The sequence below is a fragment of the Rhineura floridana genome, chromosome 1 (assembly GCF_030035675.1).
Source record: "Rhineura floridana isolate rRhiFlo1 chromosome 1, rRhiFlo1.hap2, whole genome shotgun sequence".
Lineage (NCBI taxonomy): Eukaryota > Metazoa > Chordata > Lepidosauria > Squamata > Rhineuridae > Rhineura > Rhineura floridana.
In genome coordinates, this window is record NC_084480.1 from 269,447,387 (window position 1) to 269,469,636 (window position 22,250).

The 22,250-nt window shown below is 41.9% G+C and overlaps 1 long non-coding RNA gene across 1 annotated transcript; it reads right to left on the bottom strand.

The window, feature by feature from the left end:
• Positions 1-16,267: 16,267 nt before the first annotated feature.
• LOC133373903 (uncharacterized) lies at positions 16,268-19,456 on the bottom strand. Its single transcript, XR_009759777.1, has 3 exons — positions 19,383-19,456; positions 17,250-17,302; positions 16,268-16,757 (listed from the first exon to the last, which is right to left on the bottom strand). It is a non-coding gene; the product is annotated as an uncharacterized LOC133373903 (long non-coding RNA).
• Positions 19,457-22,250: the final 2,794 nt, after the last annotated feature.

Here is a 22,250-nt window from a genome sequence, read left to right on the forward strand (position 1 = left end):
AAACCGTATAGGGTTTTAAAGGATAGTACCAACACCTTGAATTGGGCCCGGTACACAACTGGCAGCTAGTGTAGCTTCATCAACACTGGGGTGACATGGTCCCGGCGACGGCTCTGCTTTATCAGGCGTGCTGCCGCATTCTGTACCAGCTGCAATTTCCGGACCGTCTTCAAGGGTAACCCCACGTAGAGCGCATTACAGTAGTCTAATCGAGAGGAGACCAGGGCATGTATCACCCGTGGGAGCAGATGTATAGGAAGGTAGGGTCGCAGCCTCTGTACTAGATGTAGTTGGTACCAAGCTGCCCGGCTCATTGCCGCAACCTGAGCCTCCATAGACAGCTGGGAGTCTAAAATGACCCCTAGGCTGCAGACCTGGTCCTTCAGGGGCAATCTCACCCCATTAAGCACCAAGTCGAAATTTCCCAACCTTCTCTTATCCCCCACTAGCAACACCTCGGTCTTGTCGGGGTTGAGCTTCAGCCTGTTCTCTCCCATCCATCCACATACGGACTCCAGGCAATTGGACAAGGTATCCACAGCCAACTCTGGTGAAGATTTAAATGAGAGATAGAGCTGCGTGTCATCCGCATATTGGTGACACTGCAGCCCAAAACTCCTGATGATGGCTCCCAGCAGTTTCATATAGATGTTGAATAGCATGGGGGAGAGGATAGAACCCTGTGGCACACCACAATTAAGAGGCCAAGGGTCTGAAACCTCATCCCCCAGTGCTACCCGTTGATATCTGCCGGAGAGATAGGAACGGAACCACCGTAAAACAGTGCCTCCTATTCCTAATCCCTCCAGGCGATTTAAAAGGATACTGTGGTCAACAGTATCGAAAGCCGCTGAGAGATCCAGGAGGATGAGGAATGTGTATTCTCCCCTATCCAACGCCCTCCTCATATCATCCACCAGAGCGACCAAGGCTGTTTCAGTTCCATGTCCAGTCCTGAAGCCTGATTGGAAAGGATCTAAATAATCTGCTTCCTCCAAGTGTGTCTGTAACTGTTTAGCCACCACTCTCTCAATCACCTTGCCCAAGAATGGTAAATTAGAGACTGGGCGAAAGTTGTTTAATTCTTGGGGATCCAAGGAGGGCTTTTTCAAAATAGGTTTTATCACTGCCTCCTTGAGGGCTGATGGCATTACGCCCTCCTCCAAGGACGCATTTACCATTGCCTTGATCCCTTTGCCCAGTCTCTCTTTACAGCTCATAACGAGCCATGAAGGGCAAGGATCAAGCAAGCAAGTGGTTGGTTTCACAGTAGAGAACACCTTGTCCACATCATCAGAGAGAAGAGGCCGGAACCAATCCCAGCAGACCGGAATGCAACTGGCCGCCTCTGGACCACTACCTGTAACCACGACGTGCAGCATCTTGCCCTTTAGGCGCTCGATTTTATCTGCAAAGTGTTTAGCAAATGTGTCACAGGAGGCTTTTGAATGTTCCATAGGTTCCTGAGCAACTGGACCGACCAGGCTTCGGACCACTTGGAACAACCTCCTGGGACAACACTCTGCCGACGCAATAGAGGCAGCAAAGAATTGCCTCTTTGCTGCCTTTGTTGCCCACTGGTAGGCCGCTATTGCCGCTCTAACCAGTGTCCGATCGTCTTCAGTGCGAGATTTCCGCCATCGGCGTTCTAGCCGTCTCACCTCCTGTCTCAGACCGCGTAACCGTGGTGTATACCAGGGTGCAGTCTGAGTTCTATTCAGGGGGAGAGGACGTTTCGGTGCCACCCGGTCTATTGCCCTAGTGATCTCCCTATTCCACTCCATCACCAGGGTTTCGACCGGGTGTCCTTCAGTTGGCTCCAAATCACCCAGCGCGTTCAGGAATCCTTTAGGTTCCATCAGGCGTCTGGGGCGGACCATCCTAATAGGTCCTTGTCCCCTGCAGAGGGTATGCGGCAGTGAGAGATCCATATTCACCAGGTAGTGATCTGACCATGACACAGGGCTAGAAGAAACAGTCCCCATTTTCAGAACACTTCCCTCCTCTCCCGAGACAAACACAAGGTCAATAGTATGACCGGCTACATGGGTGGGACCCATATTACTTAGGTGCAGTTCCCACAAAGTCATGGTTTCAATGAAATCCTGAGGGGCTCCAGTGAGAGCGGCCTCGGCATGTACGTTGAAATCCCCCAAAACCAACAAGTTCGGGGTAAACAGCCGCACAGCCGAGACCACCTTGAGCACCTCGGTCAGGGAGTCTGCCGTGCAGCGGGGTGGGCGGTACACAAGCAGAATCCCTAAACTGCCCTTTGGGCCCAACCTCCAGTACATACAATCAACAAACTTGGTCTTGTGAAGAGGAGGTCTGGTGAAAACCAAGGACTCCCGATAAATAACTGCCACCCCCCCTCCCCGCCTACCAATCCTCGGCTGCTGTACGTATTGGAAACCCACTGGGCACATGGCCTCAAGTATGGGAGCTGAGGCCTCATCCAGCCAGGTTTCCGTAATACACACCAGGTCTGCGTTCTCATCCAGGATAAGATCATGGATGAGCAATGTTTTCTGAACTACAGACCTGGCGTTACACAACAGCAGTCGAAGGTTGGATGGAGTCTTACATCCCCCAGTTATCTTCTGGTTATGGGCAGGCCCGGAACAGGGGATGGGTATAATACATCTATCCCTTGTTCCCCTAAATTGGCATGGCCTGCCACCCACGCCCTTCCAGGATCTGCCGCCAAGCCTCATAATGCCGTGGCTCTCCACCCTTCCCTTGCCAGCTGGAAAACAACAGCTTGTCACTGTATGAACAAATCAGTCTTTGAAATGAGAGAGCTAGTGTGATATTTAGTATTTTATTTATTTATTATTTGATTTATATCCTGCCCTTCCTCCCAGTAGAAGCCCAGGGCAGCATAATGTCTAGAGTGTTGTACTGGGACCTGGGAGGCCAGGGTTCAAATCCCCACTTGGCTCATTGGATGACCTTGGGCCAGTCACTGTCTCTCACCCTAACTTACTTCACAAAGTTGTTTATTATTATTATTATTATTATTATTAAATATCCGGCCCTTCCTCCCAGTAGGAGCCCAGTAGGTTGTTGTGAGGATAAAATACCTCCCTAATCAAGTGCTTTTGAATGCGGGCTTATTGAGCCACCTCCCCTCGCTGGATCGTCACCTTGTAGAGGTGAGTGGGCTTGCGTGTTCCACTGAACCCTGTGAGCAATGCTGTCGGGAGTTATGTATTCCCAGCAGGATCACCCATGGCGGTAAGGTCAAGGGACAGGAACCAGACAAAGAAAGATCCAAGAAAGTCCTCAATGGCAGAAGAGGCAGAGGATAACAATGTGTACATTACAATGGCTGTGAAGGCGGATGAAGGCTGCAGCAGATAAAAGATTTCCAATCATCGTCGTATCCATGCCATTGGATCAAAGCCTTTTTCTGTCAAGATTGTGTGTTGATTGTCGTGCACCTATCTCCCCACATAAAACAAATTCATGCACAGGCGTCTTCCAAGCAAAGATCTTATCTTGGAAGACAATCTTATTCGGCCACGAGTGATCGCCAATGAATGATTGAGCCGCCACACAAATGCTAACATGTTGTCAGGAGAACACATTTACATACTAGGATTCAAGGGCAGTTCATGACTCAAATCTACTCAGACTCTGCACTGTGTCTTACTTTCTACTCCTCCTCTTGAGCTAAGGGAGAGACTATAGCTCAGTGGTTGAGCACATACTTTGTGTGCAGAAAGTCCCACGGTCAATTCCTTGTATCTCCAGTTCAAGGAATCAGGTAGCAGGTAATGGGAATAGGGTTACCAGGTGTCTGGTTTTCACCCAGACACTCCAGTTTCTGGGGTCCTCTCCAGGTCTCCAGGTGACTCACCTTAATCTCTGGACTCTTAGCTTTCATTTTTTAAAAAATTAAGTTTCTAGGTGGTCTGGTTCAAAAGATATAAACCAAAATGTCGGCCGCCTCCCCTGCAACTTCTGTTACTATTGGCTGCTCTAATCCCTGCCCTTTCAGGTTTTTAGCCAATACGTGAAGTCAGGGTTGTGATTGACAAGATTTGTTGACCCCAGGCAATAGCTAAACTCACAGTTTCCTTTTCCTGCTTGTCTCACATCTGGAATTCAGTAAATATATACCTTTCAGCAGCATAAAGAGTACTTTCTCTGTACAGGATTGGGACTTGCTTCTGAGTAAACTTGCATAGGATTTCACTACAACAGACGATCACAGTAGGATCTTGGTAGGCATAAAAGTATACATGCAGGGTTTTTTTAATTACTTGCAAAAATGGCATATTATACATTTTATCTTTCAAATAATTTTTGAATAGAAGTTTTTAAAAGTGTACATGCTGCAGTGTTATACTTTTCTAATTAAGAAGTCAAACAAGTTTAAATTTTACTGGAAAAGGGCAGTTTATTTGTCTTATCCATAACCTGTTTTGAAAACCTTCCCAATATGAAGATTTTCTGGGAGAAAAGCTGCAATGCTGATTCCACATATATGGGAGCTAACCCCATTGAATTCAGTAGGACTTACTTTTGAGTAGATGTGGTTAGAATTATGCTGAAAATTGGTGGGACTTTTGAGTGAACATAGAAAAGGATTGTGTTGTAAATCTTTCTCTCCCCTTCTGGTCCTTTTTCTTTTAAGCAGTTAGGCAGGGATTAATTAGGTGTCACTGATTTTATTTGGCAGGAAACTAATACTTAAAAAAATGTTCTGCAATGGCCAACTGGTTTTGATAATAAACTATTATATGGGGTGTAGGTATTTTTACATCTCATGTGTGTGTGTGTGTGTGTGTGTGTGTGTGTAGCCTTTCCAACAACCCTGTGAGGTAGGGTTGGGAACCAAGGCATCTCACAACAAGAAATAAAGCCATTTAAAATCCAATAACTATAAAACAAGTATAAAACAGTTGCAAAGCAGCTTAACTTGGCATGATTCTGAATTTTGGATTGGGTGAGTGAAGTTCCTTATCACTAAATGCAGTCCTGTGCATGCTTCCCTGTTTAAGTAAGCCCCTTTGAATACATTGGGATTTGCTTCTGAGTAAACATACATAGGATGGTCATGGTCCCCCTGTATTATTTTCAACCCAAGGGCAGATTAGGCTGAGAGATGGTGTGTAGCCCATGGTTACCCAGTATCTTATTTCCATTTTAAAATTTAAGTAAAATGATCTATATGCAGGCAAAATTTATGAAGTAATGCAGATCCATATAATACATTTAAAGCACATCCAACCTATATATAAAGTGCATGACTTCCCCCAAAGAATCCTGGGAAGTGCTGTTTCCCCCTTACAGTTATAGTACCCACCACCCTTAAACTACAATTCCCAGGATTCTGTGGTGGGATTCATGTGCTTTAAATGTATTATGTCCATCTGTCCTAGTATGCTGTGCATTCATTAGTGAAATGCAAAGAACAATTTTAAAAGATACTTTTTAAAACAGGACTGCAGCTCAGTGGTAGGGCATGCAAAGATCCAAAATTCAATCTCTGGAAGAGACTATTGCCTAGAATTCTGGACAACAATGCTAATCGATGTCAGCAGTACTGAGCTAGATGGCACCAAATGGACTGACTCAGTATAAAAGAGGATAGAGACCCAAGGGCCACAGTGACTCCTGGGAACCATATCTAAGCCGCCTTGGGTTTCATGAAGGCAGGGTATAAATGTAATACATACATACATACATACATACATACATACATGTGTTTAAAAACATTCAAAATAATAAAACCAACAATGAATTAAAAACAGAAAAAAACATAACAGCTTATACATGCCTGAGTAGGCTTGCCTAAACAAAAATGTTTTTAGCAGGTGCCAGAATGAGTACAATGAAGGTGCCTGCCTAATGTCAATAGGCAGGGAGTTCCAAAGCATAGGTACTGCTGCACTAAAAGATTTTATTTATTTATTTATTTAATTCAATTTTTTATACCGCCCATAGCAAGGCTCTCTGGGCGGTGTACATCGAATAATTTCTTACAAGAGCACAAGTACTACATGGAACCTGTAGCATGGAAAACACACCTTAACCTTAGCCTGGTAGCAAATCAGCATCCAGTGCAGATTTCAAAGCAGAGATGCTATGTGCTGATAGGGTCTCACTCAAGTCAGCAATCGCGCTGCAGCATTCTGCACTAACTGCAGCCCTGGGGTCAGGTTGCCCTGTATAGGGATTTCTGTGACCTTGGCTGACTAGCTGCCAGGATTTGTTTAGTTTTGGTTAGGAACCCTGACTGGTTGTGGGATGCTGTCTTACTCATAGGTATCTTGTGGTTGGTATGGTATTACATTTAGTAAATAATCACTGTTTTTTCTTTTTCTATTTGCATTTCATTTTCCTCTGACCTTATTCCTTTACATCCAAAGAAGCAACAACCATGGTTCCATGTGGTCAGCTCAACCCCCTTAAACCCACTGATGATGCAACTTGTAATTTGCATGGCGGTTTTTTTCTTGCACAACAGTGGTAAAAGAGAATTCACATACTGGGAAGTGTGGCTTCAATTGCTGTTGTTCCCAGTCTATTGCCTGTGAAAGTAGACCAAACCATGTGTGTTTTCTCTCTGTCAATTATTACTCACTGGAATTGGGTTGGCTGTCAAAGTGAGTTTGTAGCAGCCCATAGAGTAGGCAGCAAAGAGTAGAGAATCTTTTTAACTCTTACTCATTTCTCAAACCTCTCTCTGCAGTGAAGGGTCAAATCTGTAAAGAAATTTGGAGCAGCCACGTTAAAATGCAGGCAGGGCATTCCAGGCAGGAGGTTGCCAACTCTGCTTTGATATGGATATCGTTGCAGAAGATTCCTAGTCAAGCCTTACCAACAGCACAATCCTAACAATATCTACACAGAAGTAAGTCCTGTTGAGTTTAGTCCCTTAGTAAGTGTGTAGAATTGCAGCCTTCAGGGGCATCCATCTTTACTCCTGAATGCTCCCATCTAAAGTGTAGGCTTTCTTCCTACAACGACCTTCTGGTGACTGGCCTGGCCTGACAGCACTTAAACTCTTCTTGCCAGAAACAAGTAGATTAAATGTTCCTTACCCAGGATTTCTGTGCCGGTAAGAAGGAATGATCCCATCAATTCAGCTGGACCTGGAAACACCTTCATTTAGCTAAGATTTCTATCTTAATTTCCAATCAGAGAATTATTTTGTTTGAGAGGTATGCCCCAAGCAAGTGTGGTTGATGCTTAATGTATCATGCTTAATGACATTACTAGGGTCTGGCCCTTTTGACATCACCAGGGCATGCCCCTAGGACATCACTAGGATCCACCCCTGAAATCTCATGGTTTGGAATACTTCTGATCTGGCAGCCCTAAATGGGAAAGACATTCTTCCTGAGACCAACCAGTCAGAACAGACAATACAAGTAGTCCATATGAGGAAGGCCATAGCTTGTTAAATTAGTCCTGTAGCAAATGCTGCACGGTACCTCAGTTTTAATTCCACTTCCATCTAATTATGTGGAAAAGTGATAACCAGAGTGTTAATGATCTCTAGTGTGGCTGCCCCCCAAATGTCTTCTAGATATCTATGCTAGAAAAGAATGCATAATATTTACAGCATAAGCATGAGCCATACCCTGGATATAGGAGCAGCTTTCTTTACTATAATACTGTATTGTGACACTAACTATTCCTTATCTTGTGTCATACTAGAGCAAGGCCAGACATTTCTTTAAGTGAACTTGAATAAAGGTCTGCCTTTGATCTGAAGAAGAGCACACATGGAAGCCAGTTGCTGAGTATGCACTTGCACAGCTGCCTTCCCTAACCTGGTGTTCAGATAACTGTTTTGAAATGCAGAATACTGTTGCTGAGTCGGGACACTTATGCAGAATTAATCTCCAGTGATATAGATGGGACTCGCTACTAAGAAATGGGATGAGCCCCTAGTGCCAAAGAAGCAAATAGCTAGCAAATTGTGCTAATTTGTATTGAAAATGTTTTCACTATTTTCAATGCAATGGCTTATAGAAATAATGTTATGCTTTGACAAAACAGCATTGAACCATATATTTTAGCCATTCAAGTGAACACAGGTTTTTCATATGAGACATGTTGGTTTACGTCTTAGTTTGTATGCAGACTATAAGAATTTGCATAGGAAAATATACTGTGACTATGAAAAGAAGTTAACCTATTATTTAAATTTGCTGGGTTATGTTTTTCCTGAGATAGGACGCCTCTGCCAAATGATGACAAAAGGGTCAAAATGTCAATTTTTCATAAATAATAATGATTAGAAGCATTAGATTTAGAAATGCATTTATCATAAATGGTAAATGTAAAGATTCTTAGATTTACAGCACAATTCTAGGTAAGATTACTTGGAAATATGTCCCACTGGGCTCAGTGGGGCTTACTTTATTAGTAAACAGCAGGTTAAAGCCTTATACATGCATTTATCATAAATAATAAATAATAAATATTCATCATAACAACTTTAATATAAAGTGTTATGATCAAATTATATGCCTTTGTCATTTTATTTAGTTGGAACTGTCTACTTATTTTATATATATATATATATATATATATATATATATATATATATATATATATATATATATATATATATATATATATATATATATATATATATGAACGTAATTGTGATTAACCAAACAGAGATTTTTATTATATTTAGGTGATTAACGGAATCCTTATAGGGATCCAGAGCAAGCTTGAGTGAAGTTCTGTTTGTTGCTTTCAAAACTGTCATATATATATACATATATATATTGTATATGTATATGTAAAACAATTGCATACTTAAAACAATAACATATATGAAAATAATTTCCTATCCAATACAGATTCCAACTGGGATAAGTATCCCCATGCAGAAGGCTTGTTGAAAGCTAGAAGTCATCATCATACACCAAAAAGACAATACGGACAGCGCCTGTTTTAGATGTACTCTAATGAAGGCCATACTGAAGGTATTCTCATGAAGGCTGTGACTGATTGATTTTATTTACTTATATCCCACCCTTCAGTAGTGCTCTCAGGGAAGCTATTAATAGCTGATAAAAGCATTTATTTGTTTTTTAACATTATGTATATAATATGTTTGTGCTAGGTGCCTATGACTGAAAGAGCTTCATGACAGGGCTAAATTTAACAAAGGAAGATACTGTGATTGGGGAAATGTTTCTCATGCAGCCAGGGCCAGTTTCATGTCTGAGATCCCAACCCAGTCAGGGTGTTTTTTTGTTTTTTTGTTTGTTTTAAAGCTGTGGGCTTACTTTAGTGGCAGCAGCTGAGTTTATGAAGCCACACATCATAAAAGGAAAGGCAATACAATAATTGTTTTCTACTGAAAGCACTGGCTTTCAAGGGTTGACTTAAAAGGCAATCACTCTAGTTTGGCTGGGGTGCAGCAGTCCAAGATGTTTTGGTTACAACTCCTGTTAGCCCCAGCCAGCTGTCCTGTAGTCCAAAACATCTGGAGGGCAGCAGGCTGGATAAGGCCTGGCTAGGGTGATACACTATTTATTTATTTACAGCATTTATACCCTGCCCTTTAGTCAAAAAGGCTCTCAGATGGCCTTACAAGAACCAGTCCTAAGACAGTCCCTGCCCTGAGGCTCACAATCTAAAAAAGATATGACACACAAGGAAAAAGGAATGGGAGGGAGGAGGAAAAAGCAAGCTCAAGCACAAATTCTTAAAGTTACAGACAATGTCAGTGACGGTTCTAACTGTTTCACCCTTGATACAGAGCAGCCCCTCCATGGAAGCACTCCTCCCTGCCAGATCAGATCCAGGAGCAAAGCAAGTGACAATATCTAGCCAGGAGTATAAGAGGCTCCTGCCATACAGTTTTCCCCTCAAGCAGCATAGGATAAATAAGAAGACCACTTACAAGCAGGGAAACAGGGCCGCACAGACACTGAACACTGAAACTAAGCCCACATCACCACCTATTCTATTTCCTACAATAGAATGCTTATTTTAGGCCTACTTTCAGCTGAGGGAGCGGGAAAAGTACCTTGTGGACACAACAGAAGGCCTCTGTGGGCACACGTTTGCCCACGGGTACCACACAGGTGACCCCTGCTCTAAAGAAAAATGATTGAATCAACATTAAAATGCACAAAATTGTGTGTTAATGGAGGAGAGGCATTTTGCCACTCAACACTAGCGACGGTGCATGGGTACCATCCAAAAGATGCCTATGACATCTGTACAACTTCATTTGATTCCCAGTCATGATGGATATGCTAGCTGGAGGGCTGGTGTTAGTGGGCAACAGGGCAGACGCTAGGAAAATGTGACAGAAATGCTACCCTGAGGTAGCCTGCAGAACAGCCCCCCCCAACATTCATTGCAGTAAAAAAGAAAAAGTGTATCTGGAAAGGTCCTATCCTGTCACTGCTCTATTGGCATGGGGATGCAGTGAAGAGAAAAATGTACCCTGTTGAAGTTCTGCTGCCTTGCAGCTATTAAAAGCACACAAACCTTGTTCAAAAAATAAAAAATGGCAAGCAACCTTTTTAGAAGCTAGAAAATAAAGGGAAATGAATGAACTAAAATAGGTGTGAGGTCAATCTCCTGGCTCCTCGGCACATCCTTGTAATGTAGGGTTTGTGCCAGAGATTGCTAGAGGGGCGGTGGGGGGGATAGAACGGAATTTTCCTCCTTCATTCTCAGCTCTTTTGCAGCTGCTGTTGCTTCCTCAGAGCTGTCACAGTCCTGCTGCTCCTGCATATGTGCTCTGCAAGCCAGAACAACAGGTGAAACCACATAGCTGAGGGTCCATCAGCCCCGCTGCATGCCACGGACAAAAACTGCCACACACGCTGGGCTGCCTAGCTGGCTCTCCTAACTGCCTTCTCACATAGTGCACAGAATGGCTGATGCTTCTGCAGGAGTTGCTGGTTCCTCTCCAGCCTAAACGGACTCAGAAATCCAAAAGGGAGGGGAGCCTCCATGCGAAGGAGCAGACATTGCTTCAAATTCCAGCTTTTCTCCCCAGAGGTCCCAGTCTCAGCCTGCAGAGATTTTGGCTAGAACCTTCCCTCTTTGGCAGCGCTACAAATAACCTTTCTACGGGCTCATTTTCATAAAATCTCCTGCATCTTAACATACCCTTTATACTAGCAGCCCAGGAAGCTGCCTTATACCAAGGTTGCCTTACACTGACTGGCAGCAGCTCTTCGAAGTAACAAACGGGACATTCCCAGCCCTCCCCGGAGATTCAAGGGATCCAACTTGGGCCTTCTGCATGCAAGGCAGATGCTCCACCCCTCAGCTACAGCTCTTCCCATCTGCTCTGCTGGGCCTGGATCGTTAGGGTTCTCAGTCAGTCTTCAGTTACCTCATACAACGACGGATTCATGAAGCAGGGTTTATTGCATACAAATTGGTGAGGAGCAACAAACGAGTCAGAGGACTCTTGGAGAAAGCTAAAATTCAGAGGCCAGCTAGAAAGGGCTCCGGTAGCCCCAGGATCTGAACAGAGAGGGGTGCAAACTACTTTATTGCTAGGTATTTGTAAGCTATTTTTATACTGCCCTTCAGTCATATTCCCAGGGCAGTTTCCAAAAAGAATAAAACAAAATGTAAATACCAAAACAAAACCTCAAAATTTAATAATTTTAAAGTCACGAAATCATAGAAGCAGCATAAAATATGCAGTAGGATAAAAACAAAAAACCAGAAACCTCAGCAGGCCCCTCTTTCTGGAGAACCCAAGAGTCCTGGCAACGAAGTCTCCCCCCCTCCGAGATTAAATCAATGAGAATTGTTGTCCTGCCCAAAACATGCAGGCTTGGGTAGGGGAAAAGTCTAGATTAGGTTTAGCGGGATGCATTTTCCTGTGTTATTTTCATTTGCTCTTATGGTTAACTGTTCAGTTTACACATTATTATTATTATTATTATTATTATTATTATTATTATTATTATTATTATTATTATTATTATTATTATTATTTTCTTCAAAAAGAACATAATAATTTTTGACTTGCTGTCTTGCAAAAAAAACCAACCCCATAATAAAAGCTAAATTTCTGTTGGTTTAATTTTGAGACCTTATTATTCACCCCACACCTAAATGCTTTACCGCACTTGCCAGTGCAGAGAATTGGTGGGGCCAGTAAATAGGATCCAGAGATGAAAGGAAGGGTTAGCGGAGGGATCTAGGGAATGAAGTTGGCCAGGCCCCCCTCTGCACTATACATTTAAAGCACTGTTATAAATAGTCATGGCTTCCCCAAAGGAATCCTGGGAAGTATAGTTTGTTAGGGGTTATGAGAGTTGTCAGGAGACCCCCGTTCTCCTTGCAGAGCTACAGTTCTCAGAGTGTTTTATCAGTCAATCCCTCTTCCCAGGGAACTGTAGCTCTGTGAGGGGAACAGGGCTGTTCTAACAATGCTTGGCACCCTTAACAAACTATAGTTCCCAGATTCTTTTTGGGGAAGCCATGATTATCTAAAGTGGTATAATATTTCTTTAAATGTATAGTGCAGAGGGGCTCTGCTTGGTGGCAGCAGTAAGGACCAAAGGAAAGGCTGAAGTAGCTTGTTTCTTTCCTGTGCCTCCACCTCACAAAGCAGGCTATCGTCCATGTACTCCTGATCTTTCTCCTCGCACTGCCATCAACTATCCAAAGTCACTGTTGCCCTACTTTATTCTTGAAGGTTACACAACTGTCTGCAGGGCTGGCCCTGTAACAAGCCATGCTGAGCCACAAAGCTCACGTGGTAGACCCTGAGGCTCCCATCCACTACCAGCAGGCTTGCCATCGCCACATCTCTTCAAGCAGCTGGCAGGCCACCAATCCATCTGCCTGGACACTGGTGCTGCCTGCTTACAGCCAGCAAGTCCTTAATTTATGGGGAAGGAATGATGTGATGATTGATGAAGGGGATCATTAACTGAGGGGGAACTAATGGTTACAGACGCTGTCATTGTATATTTTAATTTAAAAATATATATTAATTGGAGGGTTGCCAAACTTTTTGTTGTTGTTTTTTCTTCCAGCTGGCTGGTTGTTTGAACCCTGTTTGTACATCTTAAAGAAAAAAGGTGATGTGTGTTGTAATCTCTCAGGTTACATCTCTAAAATGGACAGGTTTTCGTGGAATAATTTCTTCACATCATGTGTGGCATGACCTGTAATTACATTTGGCTCACATTCTTGAGGTTTCTGCTCTGAAAGTAGATGATTTCCTGCATTCTGATTGTAGCACAGCTGTAGTCTGGATTATCACTCTTCCCCATCTAGTCCAGTACTCTGTCTGTAGCCAGTGGCCAGAAAAATGCTTTTTGGAAGCTGAAAGGTAGCAGCTCCACAGCATTCCCTTTGTCACCAAAGACAGAGAACACTTCCAGACTGTTGCTATTTTTGGGTGGTGTTCAATCACCAACTGACAAATTTAGGTTGCACAATTATTGTTGATTAGGGGGTCTTGTGCAGCAAACCTTCCCTAAAAGATCAGAGTTTTTGCAATAAGGAAAGTGATAAAAAGTGTGGAATAACATTTGCTTTGATGCAGCAGTGTCTAACTTCCCCGCAAACAAATCAGAGTGATTGCTCATGAAATAGCCAATGCCATCTAATCTCTCTGCAGTGCAAACAAATCAAGATGAATGCTCAATCAACTGGTTGTGTGGAAATGCAGAGAGAAAGAGAGAGTGTTTCTGAGGCAGAATGCTGTAGCCAGATTGCTAACAGGAACTAACACCAGTTCTGGCACAGCAGTGCTGGCTGTGTCTATACATTTCCAGGGCCAATTCCAAGTGCTGGTTTTAATCTATAAAGCCCTTAATAAAATGTATGTCTAAGAGACTTAACCAGGTAGATACTGTGGAGGTGTGCACTGCCTTTAATACAACTCTAAAACCAATATCTGAATCTAAAACCAATGTGGATAAAGAACAAGTGTGATGCTTGAATGAAGCAAACACTCTTCTGCATTAGTGCTGCCAAACTCCTGGTTCTGAGGATTTTCTGCCACTCTGTGTAGGCTTCTGAATGGGGTACTCAGCAGCAAAACATGTGCACACAAACACAAAAAAGAAAAGGTTCAGCTGGTGTGTTGTAGCAGTGTGCCCTATCTGTGTGAATTACATCCTTTTTTTATAGTGGTGTGTGCAAGGTATGAGCATTATAAACACCCCAGCATAATTTCTGGGACTGGGACCTCATTAGGAGCAAATTTCTAAATACTGCTCTGGTGGGGAATAACATGGCTGAATTGTTGTGTATTAAACATACATACATACCTCTGTGCACAGAAAGCTAGCACATCAAGGAGAAAGCTGGGTTAGACTCTTCTCCTTGCAAACCTGATTTCCATGTGTCAGAGTTTTTGTACGGAGAAGCATTTCTTTAACCGGATTTCTTCTGAAACAATTCAGTCCAGAAACAGATTTAGCACTTCATCCACTTTGTGTGGGAACTAGGCTTGAGGGAAATTGAGAAAATGCCAAAGTCCATGAATAGATGATGTGAAATTAAACTCTCTAATCTATGGCAGCACAGCATACACTACCATATGACATCTTGAGGGTCCAGAATGGTCGAGCAGTTTTTGAGCATTTTGCTGGAGAGGGACAGATGCCATATAAACCAGCAGGGTAGAAAATATAGATGAATGATGCCAGGTAAATTAGATTAATAATGCCAGAAAAATTGGGATTGAGCCAGTCTCATGAAACCTATGATTTTAAATGTTTATGCTTAAAACAAGCAAACAAACAAACTTTGATAAAATAGTTTAAAGTTGGGACAATTCTTTTAGCCTTGGAATAAATATGTGTCTTGCTTTGGTCTTTTATAAGGGCAAGTTGTTTTAATACAAACAACCAAGCATAGCTTCCAACTGAAGAGAAGACTGCGATTTATTTTGCTGGATGAGCAGCCCCTATCTTTTCAAGAATTGTAATAGGGTCAGACTGGCACAAGGGCATACTTAATGATGATTCATTATATAGGGCACAATTCAAAGAACAATACAACTAGCTTTCTATAGAAGGCTGCAAATACTTGGCTTTTTAAAAAAAGCATCAAAAGTACCATGGGTGTATGTACAAATAGAGCCAGTGTGGAATAGTGGTTACAGCAGTCTTCCACAAACTGGTGCCCTCTAGATAGGGCCTGACCTGGTCGCCCTTTGGGATCGGCCCTGCCTCTAGACCAGCCTTCCCAACCAGTGTGCCTCCAGATGTTGTTGGACCACAACTCCCATCTTTCCTGACCATTGGCAATGCTGACTGAGGCTGATGGGAGTTGTGGTCCAACAACATCTGGAGGCACACTGGTTGGGAAAGGCTGCTCTAGACATTTTGGACTACCACTCCCATCAGTCTCAGGTAGCATGGCCAATGGTCAAGGATGATGAGAGGGGTAGTCTAAAGCACCTGGAGGGCACCAGGTTGCAGAAGGCTGGGTTAGAGTGTTGGATTAGGAGGGCTAGAGAGACCTCTATGATCCACTTGTCTGAGTATCGAGGTCACAGTTGTAATAGGCCATCGTATCTATGAAAAGAAACTAAGAGATTCAACATCCACAAGTTGAACACTTCTGCCACAATAAAATAGCATCCCCCATGTTAACAGCACAATCCTGTGCATGCTTACTGGGCAGGGGGATTCCATTCTGTTTAATGGGGCTTATTTCCTAGTGCATCTTGGTGCCCTCCAGGTGTTTTGGACTACAAGTCCTATCAGCCCCAGCCAGCTGGAAGGCACCAGGTTGACGAGCATTTAATATTGCAGCCCTTTTAGGCACATGGCATTTGTTCACTGTATACATAGAGTGGATTTTAAGCTAACTACTTCAGAGGTTGCTGATCCAAATTAGTTATTTATCAGGATTGGACTTTTGCCATTATTACTTTTTCTCTTTGTTTTCTACTGTTTCCCTGCACAGACTTTCACGATATAAAATCAGACTTGGTGTTATTGAATACTGGTTTGAAATTAGGCAAAATGAATTCATGCAGTTCAGTGAAAAGTGATATGCTGCAGCAGTGTATAAAATTACTAGTGATAATCATTTTCATATTATCTGTATTTCAGCTTTGCTGTGATATATTTGCTGTCTGTTCTGGCATGGATACAACAATGTTCTGTGGGCAAGCACATGTCTGACATTCCAGCATTTGTAATTATGGTTACATGCACATTCCATAGCGGGTAAGTGCCTGAATACATGGCACAAGTGCTTGTACATTTCTGTAATTTGTAGGTTCTGAGTACTCAAAACACTTGGGATATTAATGAAACACAACACAGAGAAATAAATGAAAATTCAGAACCAGCATAAGAAAACAAGGTAGCAAACGGATATCACTGTATGCACAGATTCACATTTGAAAACTTTTTTACATGTATAAAATTATGTTTTAAATAAGTGGGGCTTGCAACAAAATGTCAAAATGTACCTTCCTTCCTAACAGTGCTCCTGTTCAGGGTTTGAACCCGCAATTTCCTCCAAGTACTGCATTCCACATCTCTTGCCAGGTGTTCAATTTCTTTTCTCCCAACACCATTCTGTGGCTGCTGAGCATGCACAGTCCTCTTTGGGCTGTCCAGGTTGTGTTTTTTTTGGCCCACTTAGATCATAGGTTTTTAAGAAGATTTTTGTACTAATGAAGATCTCAGAATTTTGTACTAATTTTTTGTACTAATACAGATCTTGGGATTCCTGCATGCTGTAACCTGTCTCTTGTTTTCCCAAGGTCCTGTTTTGGCTGTATTTCTGTTGGCACTCACCACCTAAATATACTGTTAGAGGAAATGATGATGATTAATTATCCACTGATATGCAACCATTCTCTGGAGAATGAAGAGAACTTACAACATTCAAAATCCAAAATAAAATATAATATAACCCCATAATATAATGGCCAATCATATCAAAGATTTCCATAGCTATTATAACAAACCATTAATGTTTCTATGAAAAAAGGTCTTGCACCTTTATCAAAAGGCTTATAAAACCATTCTCTCCCAAAGGAGGAAGCCCCACAAAAGTAGCAGTCACACACCTTGGAGTAACAGTGGTAACATCAACAGAGAAGGATTAGAGTACAGTAATGCCTCAGTAGTAACAATGCAGATGCATTCCTAGATATTACTTCTTTAACAGAAACTTTGGTATCAGAGATAGGAATAACATTTGAAAGAATAGGGATATGTTCCTATACCCACTCATAGGTTTTGGGGGCAGCGTCAACAGGGGCTTTAACAGGGGCACCGACCTACCTACCTACCTACCTTTCCGTCTCCTCCTCTGTATTGGATCATGTTGGATCCTTCCTTCCCCAGCACTAGGAGAAAGCAAGAGATCGCTTTAATGCAAAGCAAAGACACAAGCTGGTCAGTTTATCCATAGCAAAGCAAAGATGGTCAGTTTCACCTTAAAAAAAAAGCCTTCCTTAAAAGGAGATTGTTTCCTGGAGGATTTGTTAACTGAGGTGTTATGAGGAAGAGTCTGGTGGAGATGAGGAAATGGTAACATGAACTGTCAGAGCCAAGTCTGGAGAATAAAGGTGATCAATAGCTGGGTTTGACTGCATGGAACCATCATTTAGTTTTGTTAAGAGATTGTTGCAGAAGTTCTACATTCATTGCAACATTATAGTGAATTGTATCTGAACTTTTGTTTAGCGTTCAAACCACAACTATAAATGTGTTGTTAATTCATTAAGCGAAAGGAAGAAAAGAAAATAATTAGAAAAGCCAATATCTGCATCATGGAGAAAACAGGCTTTCCTTATGAACAACTCCCATTCTTTAACATATATTTGAGAAGCATTTCAGTTACCTTGATGAAAATGAATCATAGCAGCAATTGTATTCCTTAGCATAACAAACCATGTTTCCTGCTACCATGCTCCTATAGTATAGATGGAACTTTACCTGTTCTACATTCATGAACACATACTTAAATTTTGTGTCACTACCATTGGTTTGATGCATGGAGAACAGGCAACAGAGGCTGGCATCACTCCATGCAGTTGACTGAGGCTGTTCTAAATTACATGTTGCTACTTTTGTTCCTAGGGGGCCATTCTGGCGGACGCTGGCAGTAGCATTTTTGCTATCCATGACTCCTACACATAGAAGTTGTGCATGGGTGTGTTCATATACACAGCGGTTTTTGTGGTTTTATGCTGTTTGAGGGTTATATGGTGAAGGCTTCAGGTTTTGATCCCTCATGGCCATTTGACTGAAACAAAGCAGCTGTTTCATTTACAAAAAAATTAGTTTCTCTAATCATTGGGAATTACACAGTCGTAAGGACTCATTTGGTCACTATCTGACATACATAACCAGTTTAAGGAAGACCTTGCTCCTCTTGCTCTAGAATAATCAAGATGCAAGTCAGATGGAGGGCAGCTGCCTTAGTATAAGGCAGACCATTGGGCCATGTAGCTCAGAATTTCCTACTCTAATTGGCAGCAGCTCTCCAAGGTTTCAAACAGAAGTCTTTCTCAACTCTACCTGGAGACACAGGGATTGAGCCTGGGACCTTCTGCATTCAAGGCAGATGTTTTACCATTGAGCTACGGTCCTTTCCCCAAACTTATAATGTGAAAAGGAGTGTAGTTTGAGAGCATTTATTATTATTTTTAACATCTTGTTTATGTCTCATGATAACTAGCACAGAACAATCAAGTAATGTCAGGTTCCCCCCTTCTAGTTTTGTGAAGGCATTTTCATTCTTTCTAACATGCATTGGGAATTACACAGTCATAAGGACTCCTTTGGTCACTATCTGACATATATAGCCGTACATAGGCCTATTTGATTTATAGTAATTGCTATTACATGTTATAAATCCTGTGAGCTGCTATTACATGTTATAAAACTTGTAAATCGCCTTTCTTGTATGGGTTATTATTTGTTTTCTTACATCTATATTCTGCCTTTCTTCCATCATGCAACTCAAGGTAACACATGTGTGATGCCCAGAGAGTTTCCCATCTAGGCACTGAGCAGACCACTCAGCTTCAGCAAGGGGGTGGCCTCATGTGCTTTCAGCCTCTACCTTGGGAATTTATCTTTGTTTAAATCTTTCAGGCTACTTTTCTTAAATCTGAAACAACGTGGCTTGCAACCAGGTACAATATACAGTAGTTCAACAATACTCAAATTAAATTGAATACATTTTTAACAACAGCAGCAACTAAAACAAAAATCCAAGCCACAGAGCACAACCCCCCCCCATCCAAATTGCAGGACAACAAAATATAGCTGGTCAATGATGCCCTAAGGCATGAAATGCTCGCTCTTAACTTGGTGTCTAAAAGACCAACGCACTGGAGCCTAGTAGGACTCTCCAAGGAGGACATCCCACAGAACTACACTGCAACTGAAAAGGCCCTGTTCCTAGTCAATACCCACCAAGCTTCATTCAGCAGGGACACATGGAGCAAGGCCTCAGATACTGAACAAAGCATACAAGGAGGCCTTTGAGGATGACTTGGAAAATTCAGCTGGTCCCAAATCAGCAGCTGTATTAATGGCTGGGATTCCATTTAGAACTCACATAACCCAGCTGTGGTGGTTGCTAGTTTATTTCTGGGCTCAATTCAAGGTGCACACATTAGTGTTTTAAGGCCCTAAATGACTTAGACCCCAAATATCTGAAAGACCACCTCCTTCCCTACAGACTCTCTTGGGTGTTAAGACTGGCAGAGGGTCTCCTCTTGGTAGTTCCATTGCTCTCGGAAGTTTTTTTGGGGGGTGTCACAGCCCCTAAATAGTGGAATACCATCCCCACAGAGATGTGACTGGCACCTTCATTGTGTTGTTTTTATCAGATACTGAAGACACACCCCTTTACTCTGGCCTGTGACTCCTGGACACTCTATTCTTCTGACTGTGAATTGTTGTAACTGATTTTAATACTGTATTTTTGCATGGTTGTGCTTCACCCTTGTGGTGAAGGGTTGATAAGAAATCTAAAAAATAATGATTGTGTGTGTGTTCCTGAGGGACAATTACATGCGTTCTGAAACATTAAACAAAGAAGAATGTTTCCCTAAATTATGTTTAAGAGATATAATCATATGTATGTGAAAGGTTGCAAACCTTAATACTAATGCTGACATTACAATACTATGTATTTATTTAGCACTTTCCCTAAGCCCTTCATTTATATTATCGCTTAAACCAGAATATTCTGTATAAACCAACTTGATCCCATGAATGATGTGGGAAGACAGATCTTCCACTCATCCCAACATTGCATTTGGCTTGTTTTGCCTTTTCTTTTTTCTTAAGTCATCTGTAATCATTAGACCATAGGGACATTCATGTGGTGCACCTGTTCTGTGATCTATTTTTGACACAGTACAGTCTCTTGAATAGGCTGAACTGTAGATTAGCGGATAGTGAGGCAGTCATATGATGTTGAGGCTGAAATGAACAGTGATCAAATGGGAAGGGGAATTGGGTGACTTTATGGAGAGTGTCATGAGGCGATGGCTGTGGCCTGGGGGGCTCTGCAAATTCAACATCATCCTGGCACATAACTGCTGAGGGACCAGCAGCACCCAACATGGGGGGCAACTTGCAAGCTTTTAAAACTTAATCAAGTTTTGTTCAAATTGGCTTGGCTTATGACCACTAGTGGTGATTCATGTGGAACTTAGAAAACAGTACTTGTTAGGGGTCCAAAAACCTGCTCATCATTGGACATGTTGTATTCTATTGACATGATTGGGAGATTGAGGACTAAGGATGGTTAAATCAAAGCTGCCCATCAGTGGACATCGAGCTATAGTAGTACTATGGAGAAACTGGATTCAGATAATCCAGATATGGTCAAACCAAACAGGCATTTAACTTAAGCCCCATCTATATGATACATTTATACCACTTTAAACACCAATGTCTTTCCCTGAAGAATCTTGTGAACTGTAGTTTGTTAAGAGTGCTGAGACTTGTTAGGAGACCCTTATTCCCCACACAGAGCTATGTCTTTACCTGGTGCCAAAAAGTTGTCAGTGAAGGTTTCAGGTGGGCTTCACTGGGGAGATCATTCCACAGATGGGGAACCACAAGTGAAAAGGCCCTCTTCCTTGTCATCAAGTTGGTGGCCATCACTAGAATGAGCAGGAACATTTTGTTTGCATATGTGGGTATTGAGGAGAGGGGCACATGGGGTGGGGATATCTCACAAAAGAGAAAAGATTAACAAATCCCTCTAATGCAGGCATGGGGAACCCAGTGGCCCTTCAAATGTTGTTGGACTCCAGCTCCTATCCACTTCAGCCAGAGTGGCCATTGGTCAGGGATAGGGATGGGCAACAATTTCAATTAAGTTTGCATTGCAAGCTAAATCTATCAAACTTGCACTTTCTGAAACAATATGAGAACTGAAACAAAGTCATCCTTCAAAATTTGCATTTATTTGAATTTTGTATTGTGGTTCGCCAACCAAACAATGTTTACAAAAATACATATATTGGGGAAAATGTGTATAAAAATGAATATATGAGTTAAAATAACATGCAAAAATACATTATATGTTGAGAAATGATTTGCAAAAATGTGTGCATTAGTCAAAACTCCCTACAAAAATGTGTTTATTAGGAGAAATTAGCATTAAAATGCTGGAGAATTTTCATGAGGGTTTTTTTTTAAAAAAGCAAATTGCTGCAGAAATGCAGAAAACTGAATTTAAGCTTGGAAAAAATACTGAGAGAACTGAAATTGACAGATCTTTCAATCCCCAGTCAGGGATGGTGATAGTTATAATCCGACAACTATCATCAGGTCCCCAAACTCTGTTATAAAGTGACTATATAATAACATTATTCCACCACAAAAATGTAGTGTTCTGTGAAGCATTTGTACTTCTCCAATACTTGGAAAGCATGGAAAGTCTGGGTTTTCTATTGAGAAAGTCAACCAGTTCAGAATATACAGTATTTTCTCTCTAAATTTTCCCATAGTCTAAACAAATGATATTCACCGAAAAGTACCAACTCTGACAATGAGCGTATCTGATAGCATAAACAAAATGCAAACATCTGCCAGTCATTTGTAAAAATGGTTTTGATTTGACTATATCAAAATAAGGACTCTTTATTTATATTTGTATTTTTCAGCCCAACTCATGTGGTTTTTACATATGTAGCTTTAGAAATCAAGCATCATTAGTAAAATGCAAAAGGCATGTTGACAAGGTTACTCTAATGGAAAAATAGCAACAGAGCATGTGGATTTTAAAAAATCGAATGCATTGTGTTATTATCTGGGCTT